Here is a 15,005-nt window from a genome sequence, read left to right on the forward strand (position 1 = left end):
TACAAAAGGCCAGAAAATTTGGTATTTGACCAATAACTGCGTTGTCTATCGACAGTGTGTTGTTGCCCGGATATATTGTAAATGATTTGACTTCAACCTTGCTGAATGGGTACAGAGCATTTTTTGTTTGTAAAACATGATGATGAGCCAATAAAATGCTTGGGTTAACTGTTATGTGGTTCATGAAAAGTTGTGCTTCAAGTATCTTTAAATTTGATTCAGTACCAGTTTCCATTAAATAAAACGCTGTTTTTTCAATATTGAAATTGATTCTTAAATCAACATTGTTAACAAGCAGTTTGGTTTGATTGAAAATATCTCCATGAACTTTTCCGAATAACTCAACCTTGTTACTATTTTGAAACATATTTTTAAGGGTTTCATTCGAGTCCGGATAAACATATTTCCCTGCTGTTATTCTTCCAAAATTGGGAAAATAACCTTGGGAGGCCAAGTGACTTTCAGAGGCGTCACTCCCATAGTTTAAAATTGTTTGCAAATACGCTCTATAGTGATAATTATTATCACTTTGCGATACCAGTATATTATTTAAATAAACGGACGAACTTCTAAATATTGAATGTAGAATATTGTTTACAACACCAACAGCATTTCCTTCAATGCTGTTGTTATCATTTTTTTTAAGTTGCACAACAAGTCGTAAATAAACACTGGATAAATCTCGATACGTTTCACCATTTCCCAAGCAAACAAATTCGATTGAAGAGGCACCGTCCAAAGAAGCAATTGGGTTGTATGAGACTTCTTCAGTTCTTAGAATAGAACTTTGCGTGGGGTGTGCCGCAAACAAATCTAATTCACTTTTCATACATTCGATATGCGTACTCATTTTGCTTTAGAAAAAATATCTTTAATATTTAATTTTCTTATTGATTTTTTTTTTTTATGTTGCGTTTGGGTATGTTTACGTGGTCGTTTAGATGTATAATGAAGTCGTTTTTTCTTATTACCTAGCCTTTTATTTCTTTTTCCACTTCCACTTTGAAAACGGGTAATTTTATCAATTGCTTTATTTGAAAGATTTTGTAAAGCAATTTTACTTTGTTCTTGAATTATATTTCTTAAAGGCTTTCTCCCAAATTCATTGATTACAGCCTTACCAGTCTCAGCAGCCTGATTTTTTATAGCAGTTATGCCCGAAAGAAAAAGTGGTTTTATGTAATTAAAAAGACCGCTAAAAAAATTTCCTATTCCTCGTCCTTGTTGCACTATATGCGGAGATATGTAAAGACTTCCGATGTTGCTTAAGCCCCCACCACACTGATTTACATAATAATCCTGATAAGATTTCACCATGATGACTATTTTGGTTCTAAATAAATAACATTTGGGTATGCATTATTTATAGTCCTGACCTTCTTCTTCTTCTAAAGTGAAGAGTAACAAAAATGGGAACAGCTGAAGTTTCAAATGGTACCTTATATCCATTGGAATCAGTAATGAGTATTGAGATTTCATTTGGCGACCATATGTCCAAAGGGTAATATTCAATATTTTTAAATTGAATATTTCTTTCCTTTCCATTATAATGCATTACACGAAGACATCGCGGTCTTTTACTACCTACTGACCTTGGTTTTATTATGTCAGTGTAAATAAAAATCAATCCATTTTCAGGAATATTCGTTTTAACGGATACATTTTTATACCTAAATGTTTCAGCATTTACAAGACTAACAAACTCGGTTTCTTCAACGACATTTTTATCTTGGTTAGGTGTATATTTAATGTAATTATTCAAATATATGTCTGAAATACCGACTTCCCAGTCATCGTTCATGTCTTCTGGAATGTTAACAATGTTTGTAAATGCACACTTTACGTTGTCAGGAAATACATTCATTGAGTCGTTACTTAACAATGTGATAAAAATCTCATTTAAATAACCCATATTTGATATTTATGGAAGTTAATGATACGAAATCCAATTTAATTTATTTTTACCAGTTTGTACTGGATTTTTTGTTCTAACCGATCGCATTAACCTTTCACGTCCTGTTACATATTTAAAATTTTGATAAGGTAAAGTTTCCGTTTTCAATTTTTGTAGTTTTGCTTTGAATTTGCGTTGTCGTTCATTAAGCTTCGCTTTGAGCACTGGTTTCTCTAATCCTATTTTCTTTTTATCTGTTTCACTATCTAAAAAAGAGGTATCACTCACTTTTCGTTTATCTGAAACAACATTTTCTTTTGTATTTGAACTAAAATCCTCATTATCACTTTCAGGTGGTAAATCGGGAAACTCAAATTTTTCCGGACGTGAGTGATCGTACTTTGATGTTGATTTTGATGTGCTGGGTTTTATATCAATCCAATCAGTGGTTTGGGATTCAATTGTTTTGGTTGTAATAGGATTCGCTTTTTGTTCATTTTGAAAATTCCATGATTTATTACGTTTTTTGTTTTGATAGTAACTTAATTCTTGACGAATTTTGATCCATTTATCGAAATCACTTATTTTGTTATTATTTAATATTGGTAAAAATTTTATATTTATTAATTCATTTCCTCTATCATTGTTTATCAATTTCTGATAGCTGTTAGGATGCATTAAAATTACTTTGCTTAAATTATGTTTATTCTTAATCATTTTTTAATAGTTTTCCAAAAATTCCAGAAAGCAATGAAGTTATTAGAATCGGTAGAAATCCCCCTTTTTGAATAAGGACTTTTCTCTTAGAGTTTAATGTACGTTTTGGGCACGAAAGGTAGCGCAATGCATTTTTATACTTTTTAAGAGCATTAAGATGGGATTTAGTAACTTTATGGTTTCCCTGTAATGTGTTCAATACAATCTCTACTATTGTTTTTACCAGGTCACTATTACTATTGCTTATAATTGCCTTACGTAGTCTATTGTCGGCCTTTTTGAGCACATACAATAAATGTTTGTTCGCTTTCAAGCGATTTAGGCTCTTTTTGTAAACCATTTTCATTTGAATAGCACACAGAATATTCTGAATTAAAAATGTCAGATCTAAATCTTAAGAGATCGTTAATGCCCTGAGTGAGATCAATAAGTAAATATCCGTGAGGTTGCTCCGTTACTTCTTTATATATTCTAAATAGCTCCGTGGGGTTTTCTGGGTAAATTTGTCTTGCTAAACATTGAAATTGAAGCTTATCACGAGGATTTTTGAAAGCAACAATGTATTTGGTATTTAGTGAAATATCTCTGGTGTGCGAAGATTTATGAAATATGTTCTGAGTTACCACTATTACTGATAAATTCCTATGGTGTGATCCTTTTGTAAACAGCTCACACACATTTTTATTAAAGGCTCCCATCATCAAGTCATCCAATATTAAAAGAATTGGTTCATTCGTTTCATTTTCAACTGTTTCAGGGACTCCTTTAAAATATTCAATCTTTTCGAAATTGGGCTTAGCACTCTCCTCTGCATAACACCAAATAATTCGATCTATTGAAATATTAAAAAGATCATTCTTTTTGGTGATTAGATTTTCTAAAAAGGTTGTTTTTCCCGATCCTGAGGGTCCACAAATAAGCATTGTAAAAGGATGTATAAATTGTGTAAACATTTTTTATTAAAAAAATTTTTTTATTCGGAATGAATTTTAATATATTATATTATTACTAATTGCTTATATAATGTTTTTAAGTTATATTAGGTTTTATTAATATTCACTTGATCGCGTTTCTTGGAGCAGTTCTTCTCGAAATGAGTATCAGATCCGCAATAATTACAATAAATAAGTTGCGTGTATCCATTTTTACGGGGATCATTTCCAAAAAATCTCCTAAAAGAATCCATAATAAGAGACAACCTGATAGGACCATGAATTTCTTTTTACTAAATTTTAAACACATGTGTCACCATTACTATATATTTCATAATTGGTGTTTTCTAAGAATACAAACAGCTTAAATAAATTATTTAATGAACATCGAAGTGGAAGTTTTTTCTTGTGTATTCTACAATTCGTAAAAAAATTGGGTAGTTGAGTTAAACTTCTTCCGATATCTATATCGATAATGTTTGTTGATAAATACTTGATTAAAAAATTCTTTTTAATTTCACCACGAACAAGAACTGTGTGATACTTATTGAGTGGTGTGAGTATTTCTTCAAGACTTGTATATGGAATATCTCCAGCTGACCAATCCAATCCGTTTATGTTCTGCTGGTTAAGGTGCTGCTGCTTAAGAGCTCCATTATCCAATTCTTTTATGTTATATGGCGGTTTGAAATGGAAAAAATTAGGTATAACAGTTCCAGCAGGCATAAACGCCAGCTCCTTAACGAAAACTTGTTTGTTGTTACCAAGTACATATTGAAAATCTACTATAATGCTTGAATTACGATCGACTGTGTTCATCATTGGTTGAGATTTTTTAATCAACTGAGGGTGTGCTTGCTAGGGCTTTCTCCTTTATATACCGGTAAGACCAGAACATATTTACAGTTTATTTAAAGTAGTCTTACCTGATGGACATGTGTGTAACTAAAAGAAATAAAACTTCTCGAAAGAAACAGGACCACGAAGTCATTTTTGGATTCGAGTATTATGTTGTTCATAACTTAAAATTGAAATGTGGTCTGTCAACTACTCGAAAATTTTTGCCGATGGTTTGGATGCAGCAAAGTAAAAATAATTTCATTGGATTTGACAAAGACGAATGGATGCAACTTCTTACGTATAAGGAATTTATTCAGTTGAAGCTGGACCAGTATGACTTCTTGATGCCTGATACAATTATTGATCATCCGTGCTTGCACTCCATAAAATGTAACTTTAGATTTAGGAAATCAGATAATCAGTACGTTTTTGTGATTAATCAGTATGGTAACAAAATTGAGTTTGATTCTGAGTCCTGGAGATCATTACTAAGATTAGGCATATTTTTTACTACATTTTTATGTTGGAACTCCATATTAAGACAGCAAGTAATATATCTTTACAATAATCATATTATTCCTAAGTGTGTATCTTTACAAAAATTTGATATTCAACTATCTGATTTAGAAGGTACCTATGATAAGGATGTGCAAATAGATTTAACACGATTATGTTTTGAAATATCAAAAAAGATGCGTTCAGAAATAAAAAGGGATGTTCTTGTATATAAGCAAGCATTATTGACTAAGCAACCATCGTCATCAAATAAAAAATAATACTAATAAATCAACACCTTAAGATGAGCAAACAACAAGTTGTCGATGAAATTCATAAGGCAGCGCGAAAAAACTTCATACGGCGAAAGTTCGTTCAAAAAGGGATAAATGACACATGGCAAATTGATTTAGTTGAAATGATACCATTTTCGAAAGAAAATAAGGGTTTTAGATATTTACTGACCGTTATTGACACGTTCTCAAAGTATGCATACGCCGAGGCAGTTAAGTCAAAGTCTGCCCTGGATGTAGCAGAGGCAATGAAATCTGTTTTTAAAAAGAGTAAAAGTACACCCAAGAATATTCAGTCAGATCAAGGGAAAGAATTTTTTAATTCCACTTTTAGGAAATTAATGGATAAATTTGATATAAATCATTATCATACTTATACGCATCTCAAGGCTTCTATATGTGAACGCTTTAATAGAACATTAAAAAATCGTATGTGGAAAATGTTTAGTATGCAGGGTAAATATAAGTGGATTCATAACATCAATTATCTCGTAAATCAATACAATAATTCATATCACCGAACAATTAAAATGAAGCCTATAGATGTCTGCACGAAAAATGAAGAGTTTATTTTAAAATCGGTATATAATATACCAAAAATATTTCCAAAACATAAATTTTTAGTAGGTGATTTTGTTAGAATAAGTAAATACAAGGGAGCATTTATGAAGGGATACGAACCTAATTGGACCACAGAAGTTTTTAAAGTTTTAAAAGTCAAGTCTACATACCCCGTAACATATGAAATACAAGATTATATGGGTACCCCTATTAATGGGTCATTTTATGAAGAGGAACTTCAAAAAGTGAAAGACAAAAATGCTTTCCTAGTAGAGAAAATACTAAAAAGGAAAAATAATCAAGTGCTTGTAAAATGGAGCGGTTTCGATTCAAGCCACAACTCATGGATATCTGTAAATGACCTGCTAAAGTAATAAAACGCAACAATAACAAGTTTAATTTTTTATCTATTTATTTACAAATTTTTATTCTTATAATATAAACATTTACTTAATAACGGGTTTAATTTTGACTACTTAATATATGTTCAATATTATAATGACCATGAGCCAATGTATTACAATTATCTGGTAAAATATATCTCTTATCATCCTTATAATTAAGACTTATTTTATTCATAATTTCAGTATAGAGAATGTGCGACCTACTTCGAATAACTCGCTGGGATCCATAAAATGTTTTTTTATATTTTATACATTCTATATAATCTTCATGATTCAGTTTTTTAATAACCGATTTCTTAACTCCTTTAATTTTTTTTATACATTCGTTTTCCTTTCCTTCCTTATCAACTAAACAAGAGTATGCCTTAGCCTTCAGTCCAGCAAAAGAAGTCATAACCCTACCTGCATGTTCATCCTTCATTTTGCCAGGTTCCCTATTATTAGCTTTAACTATATTAAATTGGTTTTCTAGTTTATAATTTGAGGTATCAAATCGTTCAGGATTTTCTTTTATAGTTTCGTAAAAGTCTTCCTCTGAAGATAAAATAAATGAATCTGTATCCATATAAATTATTTTCGAAGAAGGACTTTTAAGTAATAGAAAATTATAATAAAATTCATACATTAACCATTTAGATAATTCTAAAACAGCAACTCCTATGTATATTGGCTTATCATACATAATTTTTGATGGTGTTGATTCAATCGCTGCAAGATCTGTCCCAAATATCTCAACGCTATGGAAGTCATGTCTAGCTATGCGTTGCCTGAAGCCTGGCGAATTTTGTCTTGATTTATAATGTTTTACTAATACTATATTTCTACGCTTGGCCACATTTTCCATTGTTTTGCCGTATACTGCATTATTCATTAACTTAAAAAAATTTTTTTCAAAATCATTTTCGGCTAGTTTTCTTTGATCAGTGTTTAAATCAATATAGGGCTTTAACCAGCATGATTGTGTAAAAGACAAAACCCTATGTATTTTTTTTACAATTAAACCATGCTGTATACAAAGTTGAAGCTGTTTTAAGTGGATAATGTATTCGCTTTTATTCGATAAATCAGCTATAAGTTTTTGCTGCTTACCTCCTGGAGGAACTTTGTTTTCTGGACAGAAAGGCAAGTAGTTATGCGAGTCATGCCGATCAGTAGGATATTCTAAATCCACTTCTAATATATATCCTACATTTCCATCAGCAGAAATATTTTTGAAATCGAAAGATTCTAATTGATCATTACTTAAAAATTTAAATCCTGAAAGCGGTAAGGGTTGACTCATTGCCCAACCATATAAATTATTTGCATCAATATAGCTGAGGTAGTTATTTGGTTTACTTGAATCGAAGTTAGTTATATATTTATTATTAGCTATAGAAATTCTTTGGGTACATTGAGTTAACCCACCCCTTATCGCTCTTTTTAAAAAGTTGTACATGTCTCCGTCACTAATAAGTTCTAAATTTACATTAGTATACTTGAGCATAGCATCCCAAGATATTGACGGTGCTGTAACATAGTTAATAGGGTCAAGCTTATAAATTTTCTGACAAATTTTTCTAAAATTTTCGAAAACATCGGTCAAAATTAAAACATCACTTTCTAAATAAAGTTTTATATAATCTTTTATAGTATTACAGTTAAAAGTTTTCCAAACCTTTTGTGCAAAATTGTAATCATCTATACTACAATTTTCTTCGCTGAGAGAATTGTAAAAACTATCAATGTCAGGAAGCTGGGTATCCTCAAATTTTTCAAAACTATCTAAATAGTCGTAAGGGAAGACACCCTTCCTACGCATTTGCTTAAATTTTTCTCCCTGAAATTTAGTACTTAAAATTTTAAAATCTTTGTCCTCCATGTAGCTTGATAGTTTTTCTAAACTAGAATTTAAAAATCTAATCGAATCGATATATCTTATTTTATATCTATTTGATGCATTTATTTTAATTGTCTGCGTTAGCGCTATATAAAGCTCTTTATTACAGGGTATAGGGCTTAAGTCTCCTTCTAATTCAGTGATGAATAAATGTATGTCATATTTAGATAAGTTATGAAATACTACAGGAAAGAAGGGATCACTTAATTTGTACTTTGGCTTACAATTTTTATGAATGGGACCCATGTATTTTCCAGAAAATTGATCAAAATATTTGTCCAGATCGTCAGCGTTTATTTCCTTTTCACAGGCACAGCAATTTCCTTCCTGTTCATGGATTGTGCTAGCAATCGGGTTTTTGGGGGTCGACCAGTACATGTAAAACAAGCTCGAAGTTTTTTCCTTTAGTGATTTGCAGAATTTTTGTATGCAGTCAGCGCCTATAAAATTATACAAAATTTGAATTAGTTTTTAAAATACTAAGAAATTAATTATTTATTGTTTTTACATACCTTCATATGTCCACAATTCGTTAAGATCCGGATTATATTTATGTGCTATATAAAATGATACGGCACATGCAGTATGCTTCTGCACTTTTGTTGTTGACGATGTTGAAGACGAATTTAGGCATGTTCTATAGTTTTCAAGAACAGCCTCAATATCGGCATATATCACCACCGGAGGAGATAATTTTTTATGAAAGCCCTTGAATGAAGTTGTAGTGTTTGGTTCAGGGTAAAACGAGGCCACTTTTCCGCATTCAAGTTTGTTGTGGGTAGTATTATTAACTGTGAAAAACTGTAGACAGTTATCACAAAAATATCCTCCTGATTTTGCCTTGGAATGCTGTGAGTAGCATAATCTTTTTACACTTGTAATGTAAGCGTAATGCATACTGTCCTGGTTTACGTTATTTATTCCCAATATATTGATGTGGTTGGTTTGAATACATTTGGTTCTAAACGTTGGGCCGATAATTTTATCACCATCAGCGTCGATCTCATAAACATTTATACTGAAGTCTTTATTATTTTTCTCGAAATGGATAATCCCTTTATTCGTTATTGGAAACTCGATTCCTGAAAAATCCAATCTTATTCCGTCATATACAATTATTTCATTATTAATATTAATGTGGTAAGTTGTGGGCTTTGTCATTTTCTCTCGTGAATACTTTTTTTGCTTTGCTGTTATAAAGGTAGCACTCTCATGAGTTTTGTTAGCTATGAATGCCAGTATGCACCATTTGAAACAAAATACGTCAGTATTCTGTACGTTTATAAGTGCATTTCGGGCTCTTATATTCTTCGGGGCCTGAATGTATCCGCTAGCAGGAATGTTTTCTAGCTTTATAATAGTAATTTCAAAATAATTGAAATTTTTTATTGCCCAACCAGAGTCTTTTTCTTGAAACTCACTGCTCGATGCTAGTAAGCTATCTACTGCCATATTAAGTTCATCGATAATGCTTTCATTTTGGTATACAGATTTATAAGATATCCCAAAATGTTTTGTTGTTTCAACAGTAACTCCTTCGTCTGTTTGTTTAATATAGGTACCATAAACTCTTACGTTGAATTTAATGGCTCTATATTCTATCATGCAATGCTTTATAATTTCAATTATATTTTTTTGGCAAAGCTGATAAAAATCTTTTAAATCAATAGTGTTTTGGACTGTACTATTGATTCGATATGATTTAACAGGAAAAACAGTTTGAGAGTTAAGAAGAATTATGTTTTCATTATTTTTTACTTCTCTGGCTGATGCATTTTTATGCTTATCGGTCAATATATGTTGACGTTCCCTTGATGCAAGATATTTATCACCACAAGTAGGACATAAAAGTTCTAATTTTAAATCATTTGTATTTTCGCTAATCTTAGCTTTTTTTCCTTGTTTGAGTACTTCCTTACCCTCATCCATTCTCATCCGTTTGAGAGCATTTGATGATGTTGTGGGATGATCGTCCAAATTATTTTGCCTTCTGTTTTGTGGTTGCCGTTTTTCAGCATTCATTAAAACATTGAAGGCATTTATAGGTCCATTACAATTTTGATAGTGCTCGTCAAATTCATAATTATGAACTAAGGTAGAGCATAAGTCACACCTTATTTTTGATTTACACATTAAAACCTCGAAGGCATTCCGAGGCTTTGAGCACTGAGCATAATGAGTTTCAAACTCACTCATCTCCACATTTTTGGTGCACAAATCACAAGCAACGAATGACTCCATTTTTAGGGTTTTGGTTTTAATATTTTTATTCAAAAAATATATTGTTATATGTTGTAATGTTGTTAACAATTTTCACCCACGCGTTATAAAGGTAAAAACCACGATAATGTTGTTACCAATTTTCACCCACTCGTTTAAAAGGTAAAAAGCACGATTAGAATTATTAGGCGCGATTGCAAGGACCGATGTGGATCTAATTATTTTAGAATACAGTACTGAGGCATTTGAAGAACTGATCCTGAGCAATTTGAGTGGTGTCATTTTTATAGTCCAGAATGTTCACTTAACAGGTTGACATCTACAGGGAGTGCATACAGGTATGTTGTACTCCTAGAACCAATCCGATTGGTTCTCGAACAAAAGGAGCAGCCCAATACCCCAGTAGAATGGTTATTAGAAGGAAAACGAACACAAGGATTGATAACAAGTTACCGGGGGTGAACGTGGTGTAGGAGGGGTCTGGATGTAGGTAAATATCGAAGGTGTGCAACTTCGACATAGGTTAAGGAAAGGCAATCTCTGTGTAAGCAAGATATGAATAAATGGTCAGTTAAAGTCGGGCCAGCATTGGCATAAGATGTCGCGATGCAGCCATTCGAATTTCCTAAGCCTTAAGCTAAGAGTAGCTATTAAAAGCGGTTGCGGAGGTTTTTTAGGCGGTTTTAAATGTGTTTTGTATGAGTTGTTTTTAATTGCAAGCGTATACTCATCCCAAAATCAGTGTGTTTGGTATTCCACGGAACCCTCCCTTTGTATTGCATTTCAAATATTGTGACCCCTCGTTATCTTCTGAGAATGAGCAGGAGAAAGTGAACGTGCGTACCCACGAACCCGAATCTCACCCCTACCCTCGAGTCCTTGCTCATGACTGCTTGTGCGCGAAGGTGTGAAATTTTAATTTTGTGAGTTTTTTTCAAAATGTGCAGTTTTTATTTTAGAACAGAGAAAATTATACCATTGGAAAGGGCTTGAAAAATGCTTTCCAATGACACCAAATTTTTTTTTTTTTTTTTTTAGTGAGGGGGTATACTATTTACGGCAGCGGAGGTCATCGTCGTTTTTTGCCTTTTTCAGTCGAGTAGTGGGAATATACGGGAGGAGGCAGAATTTGAAATTCGGTACAATTTTCCGCTTCAGTGCACCGTTTTAAGAAATTCTTAAAACTAAACTTCTTATCCTACACATAAATTTTATTGGGTGGCCTTTAGATATAAACCCTGAAAAGTGTTCCCAATAAGAAATTTAAAACATAAACCTTAAAGTGATTCCACTAGCTGACTTTTCTATACACCCCCGTCTAACTTTATCGTAGACAAAAACAATTTCGATATCCTCAGCCCTAAAAAGTGATCCTATAAGTCTTATACAACTTTAACATTAAAGTGATTCTTCAGCTCATTTTTCCTAGACACACTCCTCAAAAGGAATTGTATAACATATAAGAAAAACTAGAGTATAAGACCGCAGCGGCGGTCATCGCAGCGGCAGTCTCGGCAGCGACCAAACCTCCGCTGCGAAAACCGCCGCTCCCGTATATTCCCACTACTTGCGGCAATTAACAGGCCGTATTTTCAATTGGCTATAAAACACAATTAGCATTGATAGGCGCCGCAGGCTTTGTGGAGGGATTACGAAAGTCACACGTGCTCAAGTCAAAGTCGATGAATCAGAGTCATTACAGATGCGATATGTATCCCCCAGGGATTAGTTGTGTGTTATGCAATTACTCATGTGGTTGGACAACTGTGGGAGGGGATATCTACACCTGTGCCCCCGTATATAGCCGAGCTACCTGCAGTAAGAAAGCACCTAGAGTGCACTTTGGGTCGACTCGCCTATTACTTCTGCTAATGGCGTGCAATTGCAGGTGGGCGGCTCCAAAATCAGGGCTAAACACTTAAATTAAACACCCGCCAGCACTTAGGGCAATTCATTTCATTTCGCCTGGTTTTTGGGCCTGTAGAGCAACAGCAAGCTGCAAATCTTGAAAGTGCTCCACTGTGACAGCCAACCCTCAGAACTCCATTTCCTATATTCCATTAGTGGTGCTTTTCCCATTTTCCGACTTGATTGGGGTTCCTAAATTGCGGTGCAGGATTAAATGTGGGTAAGCCTTTGACTTTGAGTAAAATATGTGCTAATATTTTTCGAGCTCGTGAATTTTTGTTTTATAAATTTCAGCTTAAGTTCCCCTGCACATTTTAAGATTTGTGAGTAAAATAAATATAACATTTTAAATATTTAACAACGAATAATAGGTAAATATTTTGAAAAAAATACATTTATACGCATTTAATTCAGTGGCACCTATGGTAGCCATTGAATATAGTCGCCACATCGGACACATGTTTTGTCCTCATCAGGTAAATGGATGAAATAATGTTGTAGCTTGTAAGTTCTTAAATTTATTTTAAAATTGGGCTTAAATATGCTTACTTCCCAATTTTAAAATAAATTTAAGAACTTACAAGCTACAACATTATATATATATAATGTAATACAATATATTATGTATAAGGTAGTCATATATTATATATAGTATAGTCGATATCAGAACTTTTGTGTGTTGATGGTGCGAGATCGCCACGACCCTTACATCGTTAGGAGGTATTACTGATTGAATGGAAGAATGATGTTAATTTCGTTTGTCGTTTTTAGGAATTGGTTCGCTTTGTCAATAACAGCTAAAGTGGTTTCGAGCTATTGTTAAATTGAATACGAGCGTTGCACTGCGAAGATATTTTTTAATTTGAAGGCCATGAGGATGGCCGTGCTGGTAGAAGAGATCGTGTTATTCACATTGTCGGGCTTTAGAGTTCCGGTGTTCGTGTCATTTTTGTTTTGGTGCTCGACCATAGAAGGCGTCTGCTGAGTCAGAACTGAAGCAAAGGCAGTCGATCCGTGGTTTGTATTTATTTCGTTACTTGTAGAATAAAACGGTGTACTAAACTCTTCGCTAAGTAAAATGTAACAGATAGAAGGAAGCGTTTCCGTCCGCATAAAATGTATCTATCATGTATGTATGATCAAGATCAGATTCACTAACCAAGTCGAGTCCGTCCGTATGAACGCTGAGATCTGAGAGGAAACTATAAAAGCTAGAAATTTGGGATTTGGCATGTAGATTCCTGAGCTTCTTGCGCAGAGCAAGTTTCAACAAGGTTTCACGCCCACTAGCTAGCTAATAGAGTTTCCAAGTCCGTCTGTCCGTCCGTTTCTGCCCAAACTAGTCTCTTAGTTTTAAAGCTATCGAGCTGAAACTTTCGAAAAAGTCGTCTTTCTATTGCAGGTAGTATATAAGTCGGAACCAGCCAGATAGGACAACTATTTACTATAGCTCCCATAGGAACTAGCGGGGAAAAAATTAAAAAAATTATATCTTTGGTGTTTTTGGCTTGGAAATAACATTTTTGAATTGGTTTTGAATTTCGAATTAAATTTTATCAAAATCGGACGACTATATCATATAGCTGCCATAGAAACAATCGGAAAATTAGTCAGAAAATATTGAAAAATTATATCTTTGGTGTTTTTTCACAAATAACCTCCTACGCTTGGAAATAACATATTTTAACTAGTTCTGCATTTCGAATTAAATTTTATCGAAATCGGACGAATAGTTCATATAGCTGTCATAGGAACGATCGCACAATTAGTGGGAAAATAATATGAAACAAATTATAGCTTTGGGTGTTTTTGACATATTATCCTATAATAATGGGAATATAATTTTTTATATTTTTTAAAACTTAGAATTAAATTTGATAAAAATCGGACTACTCTTACATATAGATGTAAAAAAAATGGCCTAAAAAGAATGAAATATTTTTTTGTAATATCACTGAAGTCAGCAAGAATCCTTAAAAATTTCACATGGTGTTACCAAAGTTGATTATTTCTTATAACTGCAAGGGTATACAAACTCCGGCTTGCCGACGGCCAGGAGACGCTTTGGGTGTGCTATTGTTAAAAATTTTCTGAAGGCATATCTTCATCCCTATCGCTTCCCTTTAGGCTAAGTAACGGGTATCTAACAGTCGATTCCATCGATAATAGCGTTGTTAAGCAAATATTTGCATAAAGCAGTTTTAATATTCATTATTAAAATCGATTTTATTTTTTTTACCTAGTAATATTTATCATGAGCATCAAAAATACTATTCAGGATATTCTTCTTATCAATTTTATTGCTTTCATCAGCGATATCCATTGAAGTTCGAGGTTTGAGTAAATTGTAATCCACGTTACGGACATTTTGAAAATAATTTGAAATAAATGTCTCATCAGGTCTTTTTATTGTTGTTTGATGTTCTAGAGGAACTTCATCACAAATATCCGAAAATAAATATCCGATGTTTTTCTGATCGACCGCGACTTCCAGGGAAATCTGAGGTTCAAGTAAATTGTATTCCTCGTTAAGAATTTTGTTCGAGTGATTCGAGATATCATCTCCAACTCCAGGGGATTTTATAATGAATTGAGATTCTAGTGGAGTACATTTCGCGCCAATGCCTGATAAATATTGTGGCATATTAACCTCACCGCCAATTACTTCAATTGAATCTCGAGGTTCCGGAGCATTGAGTAACTCATCAGAGTTTAGACCTATCTGATACTGATACATCGGCATATAGCTCCCATAGCCAGAAGTTCCTTTTGAAAACAAAGGTTCTAGTTGATTGTGATCCCTAGGGCTATTAGATTCCATCAGGTTTTGAGATTCAATTGACTGGTAATCCTCCTCGGAAG

Source organism: Drosophila biarmipes, chromosome X (genome assembly GCF_025231255.1).
Source record: "Drosophila biarmipes strain raj3 chromosome X, RU_DBia_V1.1, whole genome shotgun sequence".
NCBI lineage: Eukaryota > Metazoa > Arthropoda > Insecta > Diptera > Drosophilidae > Drosophila > Drosophila biarmipes.